Here is a 13,732-nt window from a genome sequence, read left to right as displayed (position 1 = left end):
TGTCTTTTCATCTTTCTACAAGCCCTTAGGCCTGTGATTATTCATTAATTGCGTTGACTGTGAAGACTGTTTCTGACGATAGGGATTTAAATTGAACACCGGCCCGTCGATAGATACACCTATATTGACATTTCAAAGTAAACCTACAATACTGAATTAACATCATGTATTTTTACTTCTTATTAGCAACTAATTTCGTTTTTTCATTTCTAATATTACCCAGAGGGAGGGATGTAGGAAAAATGCCACGTTTTTCAAGACGTGTCTAAAGTTCTCCTGAATGACAATGTAACTTTGTAAGCATTTGAATTTTTACGCTCTTAGGGCACAATTAGTATACATTTTCTCTTTCCAATGTACTCAGTAGCTGTAGACGTAAAATGTTAAAATATCTGGTGTAATATGTACTTTATTTCTAGTCCAGTATTTTCAAAAAACAGAAACAAATGGTACAAAGTTTTCCCCGGCTGACTGTATGCAAAGCCTGAGGCAGAAAAAAGCTAGTATAAGAAGCAAGATTACTAATTATATTAGATCAAATGTTCAAATGTGTGTGAGTTTATAAGGGACAAAACTGCTGAGGACATTGGTCGCTAGACTTACACACTACTTAAACTAACTTATGCTAAGAACAACACACGCACACACATGCCCGAGGGAGGACTCGAACCTCTGACGGGAGTGGCCGGGCAGCCAGTGACATGGCGCCTCTAACCGCGAGGCCACTCCGCGTGGCAATTATATTACAGATAAAATAACTGTAACATACAATAAAGCCCGTCTTCTCCTTCTGCTGACCAGGGAGTCCTCTGTTTGCTGTTTGTCGCCCTCATTCCGTCGATGTATTGGACCAACTATCGTCCCATGTCTTGGGTGGTCGTCTGGGCAGTCGTTTCCCTTGCGGCCATCTGTGATTACAAATTTAAACGAGTCTCATGGAATCCATCCTTTCCACATGGACCTTCCAGTTTCTCTTCCTTGGCTTCGTCAACTTATTTATTTATTGTACTAGCTGAGTACCTGGCTTTGCTCGAGTATGTATTTATTCCAACCTTCTGTTAGCCCATATCCTCCATTCCTCCCTGTTTCTCAATCTCCTACGTACCCTCCGCCCCCCCCCCCCGCCCCAACACACACTATTTTCATCTATCTGTTCCTTTCCCCCTCGAAGTCTACGACCTCCATCCACTCTTCGTCCTAAACCCCCAAACTCCATCTTCTCCCTCCGCTCTTTGTCTATATTCTCCTCTCCCTCTCTCTGTCTGTCTCCTCCTCGCGTCTCTGTCCATCTTCCACTCTACGTCCATCTCCTCCATATCCTTTCTCTCTCTCTACTGTATTTCCTTCAAAATAGTAAACAATATGTGTACCAAATTTGGCTGAAATCGATCAATGGGCTTAGGAGGAGTTTTTTACCCATGGCTTTGCCCCAGTAGGCACATCTGACTTATATTTCACATATATTTAACATATTTCAAATGTAATTGTACAAATATTTCACCTATATCTCCAGTGAATTTCGCCCTGCAGTTTCATTTTCAAACAGCTCAATGTTCATGACGTCATATCTCCTGAACTACGTGTTATACTATAACTCTGCTGGTACATTAGGTGGTATATATACATGCTGTCCGCAAAATATTTCGCAAATATAATAAGTAGTAAAGAAATAATAAATTAAAACGTCAGTTTTACTGCTTCAACAGCGAAAATGTAGTAAGTGATAAACTTTTTCTTATCACTTTGTGCGGGTTTTCAGAAAGAAAAAGTTTCATGAAGTTTTTGAATTATATGTAAAGTTTATTGCAACTCTCTAAATGCTCTCATTCTCAAATATTGGATGAATAATGTTCGGATTTTCGCGCGTTGTGAGCTACACTACTTTATCACACCACCCCATCTTTTTGATAGGTAGCTCGTTCTAACACGCACAGCAATTCCTTACAGACAGTAAATGACATGCGTACCAAGATTGGTTGAAATCGGCACAGAGGTTTAGGAGCAAATGTGGAATATGCATTCACTTTTATAATATGTATGTATCACTCTGTTCCCTTATCGATACTTTTGTTCTTTTGCTGCACATGGCTACTCTTGAATTTGTAAAGAAAGTGATAAACCTAAAACGACCGGAGACAACAATGAAAAAACTAATTAAATACCTATCCCTTACACCAAGAATTCGTTTAAACTTAACGAATAAACGTTGTGCTCAAACGACAGCGGAGAGCAATTGTAATAACTAATTGTTCGAGATAGCATATGAGACAGCTAAGAAAATCATCAACCAGAAGTTAGGCAAAATAATAAGAAAAAGGATAGGAGGGAAGACTAGGGTTTAATGACCCGTCGACAAATAGGTTATTACACAGTAGCAAGAGTTCGGATTGGGGAAGTACAGGTTAGGAAATCGGCCTTGCCTTTTCAAAGGAACCAACCCGTCACCCATTTCAAACGGTTTAGGGAAACCGCGGAAAACCTATATCTTGATGGTGAGATACGGATCTGACCTGCAATCCTCTTCAACATGAATCCTGCATCTTACTGCTGCCCTAGCTAACTCGGCACCTTAGCAAAATAAGAGAACTCGCATTTTTTTAAACAAATCATTTCCTAACAACATGTCTATCTTTATCTGTATACACTGGTTGCAAAACTTAAGGACAAAAGCAACTTTCGCATGATGTGCCACTGCCTAGTAACATAGCTCGATGGAACTTGGTCAAAATATAGGAACAATTGCTACAGGTAGTCCGGAAGATAAATGAAAGAAATGCGGAGTTAGGTGAACAGAAATGAGACTTCTATTCAAAGACAATAATTTGCACCACGATTTAAGATGGTGCCCTGGACATTACAACAGGCGGTACAACGACGATTTACGATAGTGCCCTGGACTTTACAAAAGGTGGTACGTGGTTCTTAACAGAGTATGTGATCACCACCGAAGGCAATAAATGGGTGCTGGTCGTAAGAGCTGGCAAGGAGTTTTTGTTGCAAGGCGTACCATTACTCTGCCAGTATGCTTAATATCTGCTACATGGTCGTTGGTGTATGTGTGTGTGTGTGTGTGTGTGTGTGTGTGTGTGCGTGTTGCAATGCGTGTTGCAATGCGTGTACCTAACGCACCCTACACCAGCTCGATGGGGTTCAAGCCGGGGGAAAGGGCAGGCCATTCCATTCGTCGAATATCCTCGCTTTCGAAAGGCTCTTCCACTGGTGCCAATCGATACGGTCGGGAATTATCCTCCACAAAAGTGAAGTCAGATCCGCCTAAAAAGATGCATATGCGAAAAAGTGCAGCGCCAGATTAACGTTGACCAGCGACAGTACCGTGTTCAATGATTTGGAGGTCATTACACTAAAGCAACATTATACATCCCCAGATCACTCCAGTTGCTGTCTCAGAATGTGTCACTTCTTTTAGTCAAATTGAGCCAGAAATCCCTTTTCTCCCCAATTCTATTCAGTACCTCCTCATTAGTTATGCGATCTACCCATTTGGTCTCCAGTGTTATTCTGTAGAACCACATCTCAAAAGCTTCTATTCTCTTCATGTCTGAATTCCTTATTGTCCACTTTTTTGTCATAGAAGTGTACACTGCAGACAAATGCCTTCATAAAAGGTTTCCTGACACTTAAACTTACATTCGATGTTATTGAATATCTTCTTCAGAAACGCTTTTCTTCTGCATTTTATCCTTCTTACTGCAGGGATCGTTAGTTATTTTATTGCCTAAATAGCGAAGCTCATATACTATTATCAGTATCTGCTTTTCTAATCTAATTCCCTCGGAATCACCTAATTTAATTCTAGAACATTCCATTACCCTTGTTTTTCAAAAAATAGTTCAAATGGCTCTAATTACTATGGGACTTAACATCTGAGGTCATCAGTCCCCTAGACTTACTGTAAGTAGGCTGTTTAGGTTTTTATGTTGGTAACGCCACGTAGCGCTCTGTACGAAAATCACTGGCTGTGCTTTGTGCAGTCTGTGGCTGGTTTGCATTGTTGGAATATTCGCTACTGTAGTGTTGGGCAGCTGGATGTGAACAGCGCGTAGCGTTGCGCAGTTGGAGGTGAGCCGCCAGCAGTGGCGGATGTAGGGAGAGAGACGGCAGAATTTTGAGAGCGGACAGTCTGGACGTGTGTCCATCAGAAAGAGTAAACTTTTAATACTAGATAACATGAACTGATATATATATGGGGTGACTTTTGAACATTATTAAGGTAAATACATTGTTTCTATCAATATCTTTCATTTGCTAACTATGCCTATCAGTGCCTTCAGTAGTTAGAATCTTTTATTTAGATGGCAGTATTGGCGCACACTGTATTGCAGTAGTTCGAGTAACGAAGATTTTTGTGAGGTAACTGATTCATGAAAGGTATAGGTTATTGTTATTCAGGGACATTCTTTTGTAGGGATTATTGAAAGTCAGATTGCGTTGCGCTAAAAACACTGTGTGTCAGTTTAGTGATGATCAGAATAAGTTTAGCGAGAAATGTCTGAGTACGTTCAGTTTTGCTCATCTGTTTGAAAATCAAGTAACGTAAGAGGTTTACCAGCACCATCACTCATAATTTTTCAAAGGGGATGTTTCACTACGTAAACCTAACTAACCCAAGGACATACACACATCCATGCCAGAGGCAGGATTCGAACCTTCGACCGTAGCAGCAGTGCGGTTGCGGACTGAAGCGCCTAGAACCACTCGACCACAGCGGCCGGGTACCCTTGTTTTCCCTTTGGTAATATTCATCTTATATTCTCCTTTCAAACTGAACTTCCAAGTGTGGCATGTGAAACCTACCAGTGTTTGCAGGTCCCTTCCGCGTATACAACCATATTTCTTGAGTCTTGAACCATCTGTTGGCAATGATGAAGTTATACTCTGTGCAAAATTCTACTAGGCGACATCCTATTTCATTCCTTTTCCTCAGTCTTTATTCTCCTATCACTCGTATTTTTCCTTTCTTCCTCTTCCTACTACCGAATTCCAGTCATCCACCATAATTACGTCTTCCTCTCCCTTAACTGTCCGAATGATTTCTTTTAATTCATCATAGATTCTTTCAATCTCTTTATCATTTGCGCAGGTAAATTTCCTTAGTCTGGTGTAAAGAGCAATGAATTCAGCAAAATTATGCCACAATTCTTACAAAGTTGACTATTCCGTAGATCGATTGACATTTGGGGTTCAGGACTCAGCATCGTTCACAAAAATAACAACGGAGAATTTAGTTGATTGTGACGTAGCTCCAGCTCTATGCCAGCTTTGTGGCTTTGAAAAAACCCGTGCAATGTTTTTATTAACAGAGCTGAATCAGCAGAACGAGCCGGAAACTCCGAGAATCATTAAAGGATCCTGTGCTGGCTCTGCCTGTTCCGAAGTACACCAAATGCAAAGAACACAACAGTGGCAATTTCTGAAAACATGTACATGAATAATATAATTTACCATTGTCAAAAACGAATGAAGATTGTGGGTTAACGACCCGTCGATAACGTCATTAAAAACGGAGGCCAAGCTCGGGTTGGGAAAAGGAAATACGCTGTGTACTTTTGTGGGATCCTGCCCACTCGTCTCTTATAGAGTGCCTAGGAGGATGTTTTCTCGGATACCTAGACAAATGGCTCTGAGCACTATGGGACTTAACATCTGAGGTCATCAGTCCCCTAGAAATTAGAATTACTTAAACCTAACTAATCTAAGGACATCACAGACGTCCATGCCCGAGGCAGGATTCGAACCTGCGACCGTAGCGGGATACCTAGACAACATGCAAGCAAATCATATTAATGGAGTTTATTATGGTAACTGAACTGGCAATGCTTATCTTGCGTATGTACAAGGTGGTGTTGCAAGCAGTTGGCGACACACAAATAATTCATATGGATCACAAGTCACGGCTCTTCTAGTGCGGCTCTTGTAGTCCTCTCTTCTAGTGTGGCCGCGGCTAGGTGACGGGTCGCTTTTATTCTCTTCGTGTGGAGTCCGCTCCTATCGTGGTGAAGTCCTAATCAGCATACTACTGGATGACGTCGCCTCACAGCCCTCTATGCTGTATTGTTCTAGATCTTCGCGCCGGCGCTTGTCGTTACGCCGGAACAGTACTTTCCAAACGAACTATTACGGTTCCATAAGCCGGCCGGTGTGGCCAAGCGGTTCTAGACGCTTCAGTATGGAACCGCGCGACCGCTACGGTCGCAGTTTCGAATCCTGCCTCCTGCATGGATGTGTGTGATGTCCTTAGATTAGTTAGGTTTAAGTAGTTCTAAGTTCTAGGGGACTGATGACCTCAGATGTTAAGTCCGATAGTGCTCAGAGCCATTTGAACCATTTAAACCGGTTTAGATTAGATTAGATTATTTTTTCGTTCCATAGATTCGTACTGAGGAGATCCTCGTGGATGTGGAACATGTCAAATGTTTTTTTTCTTTCTTTCTTTTTTTTTTAAAAAAAAAGCTGAAATAACAGTATTAATAGTATGAGTATATACAATACATCATTTGTTTCTATTAAAAAATTCGTCAATGGAGTAGAAGGAGTTGGCCACTAGTAAGTCTTTCAGTCTCCTTTTAAACTGATCTTTATTGTAACTAATTTTTGTACGTTTGCTGGCAAATTATTGAAGATGAGTGTTCCTGAGTAGTGGACCCCTTTTTCAACTAAGGCAAGTGCTTTTAAGTCCTTGTGCAGATCATGTTTGTTACTGGTATTGTATGTATGATCTGAGCTGTTTGTTGGAAAAAGAGATATATTATGTAGGATAAATTTCATTAAGTAGTAAATATACTGAGAGGCAGTAGTTAGTATACCCAGTTCTTTGAAGAGGTTTATACAGGACGTCCGTGAATTTACTCCTCAAATAATACGTATTACACGCTTTTGGACTCTGAAAACTTTTGTTTGACTTGAAGAGTTACCCCAAAATATTATATCATATGACATTATGGAATGAAAGTAGGCAAAGTACGCAAACTTTTTCATTTTTATGTCGCCTATGTCTGCTAACACTCGAATTGCAAATACAGATTTGTTAAGGCGTTTCTGCAGTTCTGTGGTGTGCTCCTCCCAACTGAATTTATTATCAAGTTGTAATCCCAGGAATTTAAGACTGTCAACCTCTTCTATCTGCTCTTCTTCATACTTTATGCATGTACTGGGTGGAAACCTCTTACAGGTTCTGAATTGCATGTAGTGAGTCTTTTCGAAGTTTAATGTCACTGAGTTGGCTTTAAACCATTTATTAATATCCATGAAAATATCATTAGCAGATTTTTCTAGAACTACACTCGACATACTATTTATTGCAATACTTGTGTCATCTGCAAACAAAACGAACTCTACTTCTGGCAGTGTAACTGATGAGAGATCATTAATGTACACAAGAAAAAGTAATGGCCCTAAGATCGATCCTTGTGGGACACCACATGTAATTTCTTCCCATTCTGATGATGACTGATGACTTAATTCACTAGTCCCTTGCGCTGACACCCTTTGTTTCCTGTTAGCGAGGTCTGACTTGAACCATTTTTCAGCACTGCCCATGACACCATAGAATTCTAATTTATTTAAAAGGATTTTGCCATTCAGTAAAAACTGGAATCGGTAACTATAGATGTACTTGTGATGTGTATTTATTTGTAGTGATATGTAGTGTAAATATTTCATTATTGTTGATGCGATGTCCGACTGTTTTTAATGCCGAATGAGCAATCTGGCCTTTTTCGCCATATACGTTTCGCCTAGATTTCGTCTCCCTTTAGCTTTCTCATACTGATTCAGTCCGTGTGTTATCTAACTCTACAATTTTTGCATCTTTCTCCAGTATTACATTTCAAACGCTGTCAGTTTCTAATTTTGCTTTACTATGGCGTCCGGTATTTCATTTCCGAGAAACGTTGCGGTTTATGCATACCTCTTGAGGAAAGGAACTAAGGCTAAGTCACATATGTCACCTAGGGAAACTAATATACCGTAATGCGGAAAGATTCTTGCTTTGAGAACAGATTCCGCTGGTTAGCATTTTACAAGCAGCTGATTTGTGCTAACCGCTATACTACCTTGAACAGTGTCCCTCGACGTTAGAGGATAATCTCAGAAACACTTCACCGTCTTACACATCTTGCGACCCGTCTACTCAGCATTTTAAAACGTCTCCGCAACAACTGTTACGAACTACACTCTTCTATATCGGATCGCTGAAGCAGAACTCCCGATGTAAGCCCTAGTGAGCGCGAGTTAAATCCGATTTTAGATTAAGGGAGTGCGGAGCTACTAATGACTTCCAAGATATCAGTTGCTTGCGTTTTACTGCGCTATAAACTCGTAGCCGCACACATTTCCATCCGTAACAGCTATGGGAACAGATACTAGTGAATAAATGTACAGCAACACAGAAAGCAGTCCCTGTCGAACACATGTCGTTCTGAGAACTAACAGAAACAGGCTAATTGCTGGTATAGAACGTTTTCACAGGTAGACTTCATCGCAGCCATTCAGTCTCTACAAGCTGTATGTGCTGGTATGCCACACAAATTTAATGGACAAAATCTTCTACATGAGTAAAGAAGATTGACACTTATGCATAGAAGTATAATGTTTTTATCTACAGATGAGCTATCCGACTGTACAGTGGTGTATAATTTATTAAGAGATGCGTTATATAATACAAGCTGTACTAGATACTTTATTTTTGGCTATAGATTTCGGTCAATTTCAGACAGTCCATACATCTTAAAACCTATTCAACCATGCATTTCACAGTCTCAAAGCCTACTGATACTGAAATGTGTTTTTTTTAAAAAAATGTTTGCACACACAACCTTGGTGTGCTTTTTACAATTACGTTTAGTATCAAGTTTTTTATTTATCTTTTGAAAGATGTGTACTATGTTAAAAACAATGAATACATCGAATAAGTAGTAACTGTTAAGCCTTGAAATTTCCAAGCTACGCAAAAGTATGATTCTTATGCTCCAGAAAACGCTATCTCGAAACACTATCTGACTCATAAAGTTTAATGCAAAATGTTGCATACATACGTAGTTTCATAAATTAGTGCAAGTAGTAAAAGAGGCTTGCATAGCTAACATTTGAGTATTGAGTTGTAAACGCAATGAACCAAACTGAACAAGTCCCAGTTTTCTGCTTATTGCATCTAGATGTACAATGAGGATATCTCATCAGTTTTGTAAGCATTGACCTTGAATATAAAACACCCGTAAACCACCCAAATGAACATATAAATCCTGAAGAGCTTGTTTAATTAATACCATCAACACCTGTCGCTATATGAGGATATGTAATGCACGCAAAACATTGTCGAACATGATCGTTTTGGTTGTTCTGGAGTTACGAGGTGGAGAGACATAGTATTGCTCGCCCGAACTGATTTCTAGAGTCTTGAGCACTGAATACTTAACGGTGAGCTTTACTGTGACACTGTAGTCTTTCCCTAAGTGTGTCGGCCATGACTTGATTTTCGATGACAACGCGCAACGGCATCTAGCTGTGCAGGATGGGGACCTCTTGGAACGAGAGGACATTCGCCTAATGGACGTGGAAACCAGCCACAGATTCATCTCAGAGAGGGCCCATACGGAATGCAAAAGATGGGAGCGTGATGCTCTTATGCAAATTCAGCCCAACAGATCTTACATTAATTAGCGCAACGCAGTCTGCTCTCTTAATGTGACCATATTACGATAGCTACATGCGAGATTGCTCCACGTAGTAATGTAACAGATTGGTTAATAAAAAGATATCCCCTCCAAAATAGTGACTATCTGACGAATTAATAAATGCAATCCCACTATCACATTATTACATTTTTCATCTTTAAACATATATCAGTTCAGAGTAATATTTTATCAGAATAACGATTATCATGACAAAAGTACAAATTAATCTACAAACAGAGAATAATTGACTGAGCAGCCAGCAAATCCCTCAACCTATCTATATTGTACAAAAGCACTGAGACACCTCTAGTGAGAATGAGGCGACGAAAAGGTGCAAATTAAATGACGAATTGAGTTAAGCAATCGTGAATGGCATACTGTACCCTGCTACTACCTTTCAAGATGAAGTGATATGTAGAATACAACATAGAACACGACACGTAGAAAACCCTGAGCTGTTATTTTGGGATTCTTAAAAAGAGATCAGAACACCACAAGCCGGAGCTGCGTATATTACCGATTAAATACTGCACGTCGGAGCCTCGCTGACAGCGGCTGCGAGATGAAGTCACCCGAACTTCATACAGGTAGCCTCTGGACCGGAGACCAATGAATGCTTATCACTAAAAATTATGAATATTGCCCAGATGACCGGACGAGCAAACTGCTACCAGATATTGTCTGCAGTGGGAGCTGCAGAGTGACTCGTCTGTCCGGTTCGACAGGCATGTATCAAGTCCCCGAGAACTGTCCTCCCACACCACAAAGTGAATTCATACTTCACTGTGTGAGAAGCTGGCCACTGGTGGACGTTCAACAATTGAAACACCGACCCTAGCACTTCAACTGGTGCTCTAAGCTTCCCTCTACCATGCTGTCTCAGATTTGGTGCCTATCCCAGCTACTGTGAGGAGCTTATTCTCGAGGCTTCTCGGCGTTTCTGGCGCTAACTGGACCTGTGAGGGGAATTGTGTGCATGCGGTCCCGCATCGGCGGTGCGCCAGAATTACGTGACCATTTTCGCGTATTATTATTGACAAAGCTCACAGCTTGTGGCGCCGAGTCATGCCATTTTGTTCACGACACGAGTCTCTCGCCGAAAAGCAGCTTTCTGCTTTCATGATGACTGTGAGAGGTCATTACACCATTCTCTGAATCCGAGATGAAGCGGCGACTGGCCAAACGGCCTGTCGTCTTGCAGGCTGGCTGCACTTTTACCCGATTTCAGTCACATTGAGCACATGTTTGATGTGTCGGGAAGATGTACTACAGCACGTCCACAAGCATCAACGACCATTCAACGGTTGGCGTTGGAGGACTGCCGCGTCCCATCACAAGAACTCATAACCAACCTTCACGAAGATGCAAAGCTGGTGCTTTTTGCCGATGATACAAGTGTAGCTATCACACCCAACAGACAAGAATTAACTGGTGAAATTGTAAACGATGTTTTTCAGAAAATAATTAAGTGGTTTTCTGCAAATGGGCTCTCATTAAACTTTGACAAAACAGAGCACATACAGTCCCATAATGTAAATGGAATCACACCATTAATAAATATAGACTTTGACCAGAAATCGGTAGCTAAGGCAGAACATTCGAAATTTCTAGGTGTATGCATTGATGCGGGGATGAACTGGATAAAACGCACTGAAGATCTGCTGAAACGTTTGAGTTCAGCTACTTATGCTATTAGGGTCATTGCAAATTTCGGCGATATACATCTCAGTAAATTTACTTACCACGCCTATTTTCATTCTCTGCTTTCGTATGGCATCATATTCTGGGGTAACTCATCATTGAGTAAAAGAGTGTTCATTGCACAAAAGCGTGTAATCAGCACAGGTACTGGAGCTCATCCAAGATCATCCTGCAGACACTTATTTAAAGAGCTAGAGATCTTCACTGTAGCCTCACAATATATATATTCAATTATGAAATTTGTTATTAACAATCCAAACGTATTCAAAAGTAATAGCAGTGTACATGGCTACAACAATAGGAGAAAGGATGATATTCACTACTCAATGTTAAATCTAACTTTGGCTCAGAAGGGGGTAAATTATGCTGCCAGAAAAGTCTTTGGTAACTTACCTAATAGCATCAAAAGTCTGACAGATAGCCATATAGCATTTAAAAGGAAATTAAAAGAATTTCTTAATGGCAACTCCTTCTACCCATTAGATGAATTTTTGTGTATAGCAAGTGGGTAATTTCCCCAACGCCCACAAAAAAAATATTAAGTGTCGTGTAGTATTTTGTGTAATGTATAGACAACTTTTATTAACCTGACACGTTCCACATCATTACGAAGTGTCGTATTCATGTTCTATGGAACAAGTACTAATCTAATCTAATCTAATCTAATCTTGTGACCGGCATGGAAGCACGTGGCATAGGAAGCATTACTGTCTGTGATGTTCACATAAGCTATTAAGAACCATGTCTCACTGTTTGTTATGTCCAGGGGACCGCCGTCAAAGTGTCATTTCTGATTGTCTTACTACTTATTTCTTTTCTGTTACCTTGTGTACTATACTGCAGCGATTCTTTCTATGTATGATCCAAATTTCTTCGAGCTATGTTATTCGACAGTGACCCATCATGCAGAAATTATTTCATCCTTAAGTTTTGCACACCGGTGTAATACGAGGGCTGTTCGGCAAGTAAGGCCCGAAAGGTCGCGAAATGGCAACTACAGTCAAAATCCGATTGAGCTTGGCACAGATGTGTTGGGTAATGCTTCTAGTAAGCCTGTCGATCGCGTCACGTCTCCTCTTCTCAGTTCTGAGCACACAGAGAGCACCTAAAGATACCTAGAACAACAGTGTCTCCAGGAAGTGGTGGTGCCCACTGTGTGGTTTCGCCTGATTTCATGCAACTCCGCATAACGCAGCTCTCATGCGCTTCCTTATACGTGACAATTCTCAAAAAAATGGTTCAAATGGGTCTGAGCACTATGGAACTCAACTGCTGTGGTCATAAGTCCCCTAGAGCTTAGAACTACTTAAACCTAACTAACCTAAGGACAGCACACAACACCCAGCCATCACGAGGCAGAGAAAATCCCTGACCCCGCCGGGAATCGAACCCGGGAACCCGGGCGTTGGAAGCGAGAACGCTACCGCACGACCACGAGATGCGGGCGACAATTCTCAGCCGCAGACCGCAGAGGTAATGAGGACGCCGCTGCAACGTTTTCGATGGGAAGTGTTTGATAACTCAACATACAGCCTGGACTTGGCTCCCTCTGCTGTTCATCTCTGCTCACATGAACCGCTGGCTGGCTATGAAAACATTTTGACATTCTGGCATAGACAGCTAACTACAGACTTGTGTAGAAATGGCTCTGAGCACTATGGGACTTAACAGCTGTGATCATCAGTCCTCTAGAACGTAGAACTACTTAAATCTAACTAACCTAAGGACATCACACACATCCATGCCCGAGACAGTCGCGCGGTTCCGGACTGCGCGCCTAGAACCGCGAGACCACCGCGGCCGGCAGACTAGTGTAGAGAAGTGGTGTAAAGCACAGACGGATACCTTCTATGACGAGGGTTTTGGAAAGTTGGTATAATGCTATTTCAAATGTTTATGTCGGACGGGCAGCTGTGAACAGAAGTAGCTGCAAGTTGCAGCAAACTGTCTAAAATAAAAAAAAAAGTTTTTGATTTTCACTGTGGCTTCCATTTTGTGACCGATCGGACCTTATTCTCCGAATAGCCCTCTTATGTTGGTGCATGTCTTACACTTGCGTTTTCTGTGTGAATCTCGTTCCTGTCACTAAAATTTTCCTGAGATAAATGTTAGTGAAGTAACCAACGCTTCGATATGACTATATCAACTAATTCAGTATAAGGTGAAATATACCATTTTATTTGGTTCAAATGGCTTCAAGCTCTATGGGACTTAACATCTGAGGTCGTCAGTCCCCTAGAACTTAGAACTACTTAAACCTAACTAACCTAAGGACATCACACACATCCACGCCCGAGGCAGGATTCGAACCTGCGACCGTAGCGGTCGGCGCGGTTCCG

Source organism: Schistocerca serialis, chromosome 9 (assembly GCF_023864345.2).
Source record: "Schistocerca serialis cubense isolate TAMUIC-IGC-003099 chromosome 9, iqSchSeri2.2, whole genome shotgun sequence".
Classification (NCBI taxonomy): domain Eukaryota; kingdom Metazoa; phylum Arthropoda; class Insecta; order Orthoptera; family Acrididae; genus Schistocerca; species Schistocerca serialis.
The sequence above is the reverse complement of the archived record's forward strand: the minus strand, read 5'-3'. Positions refer to the sequence as shown.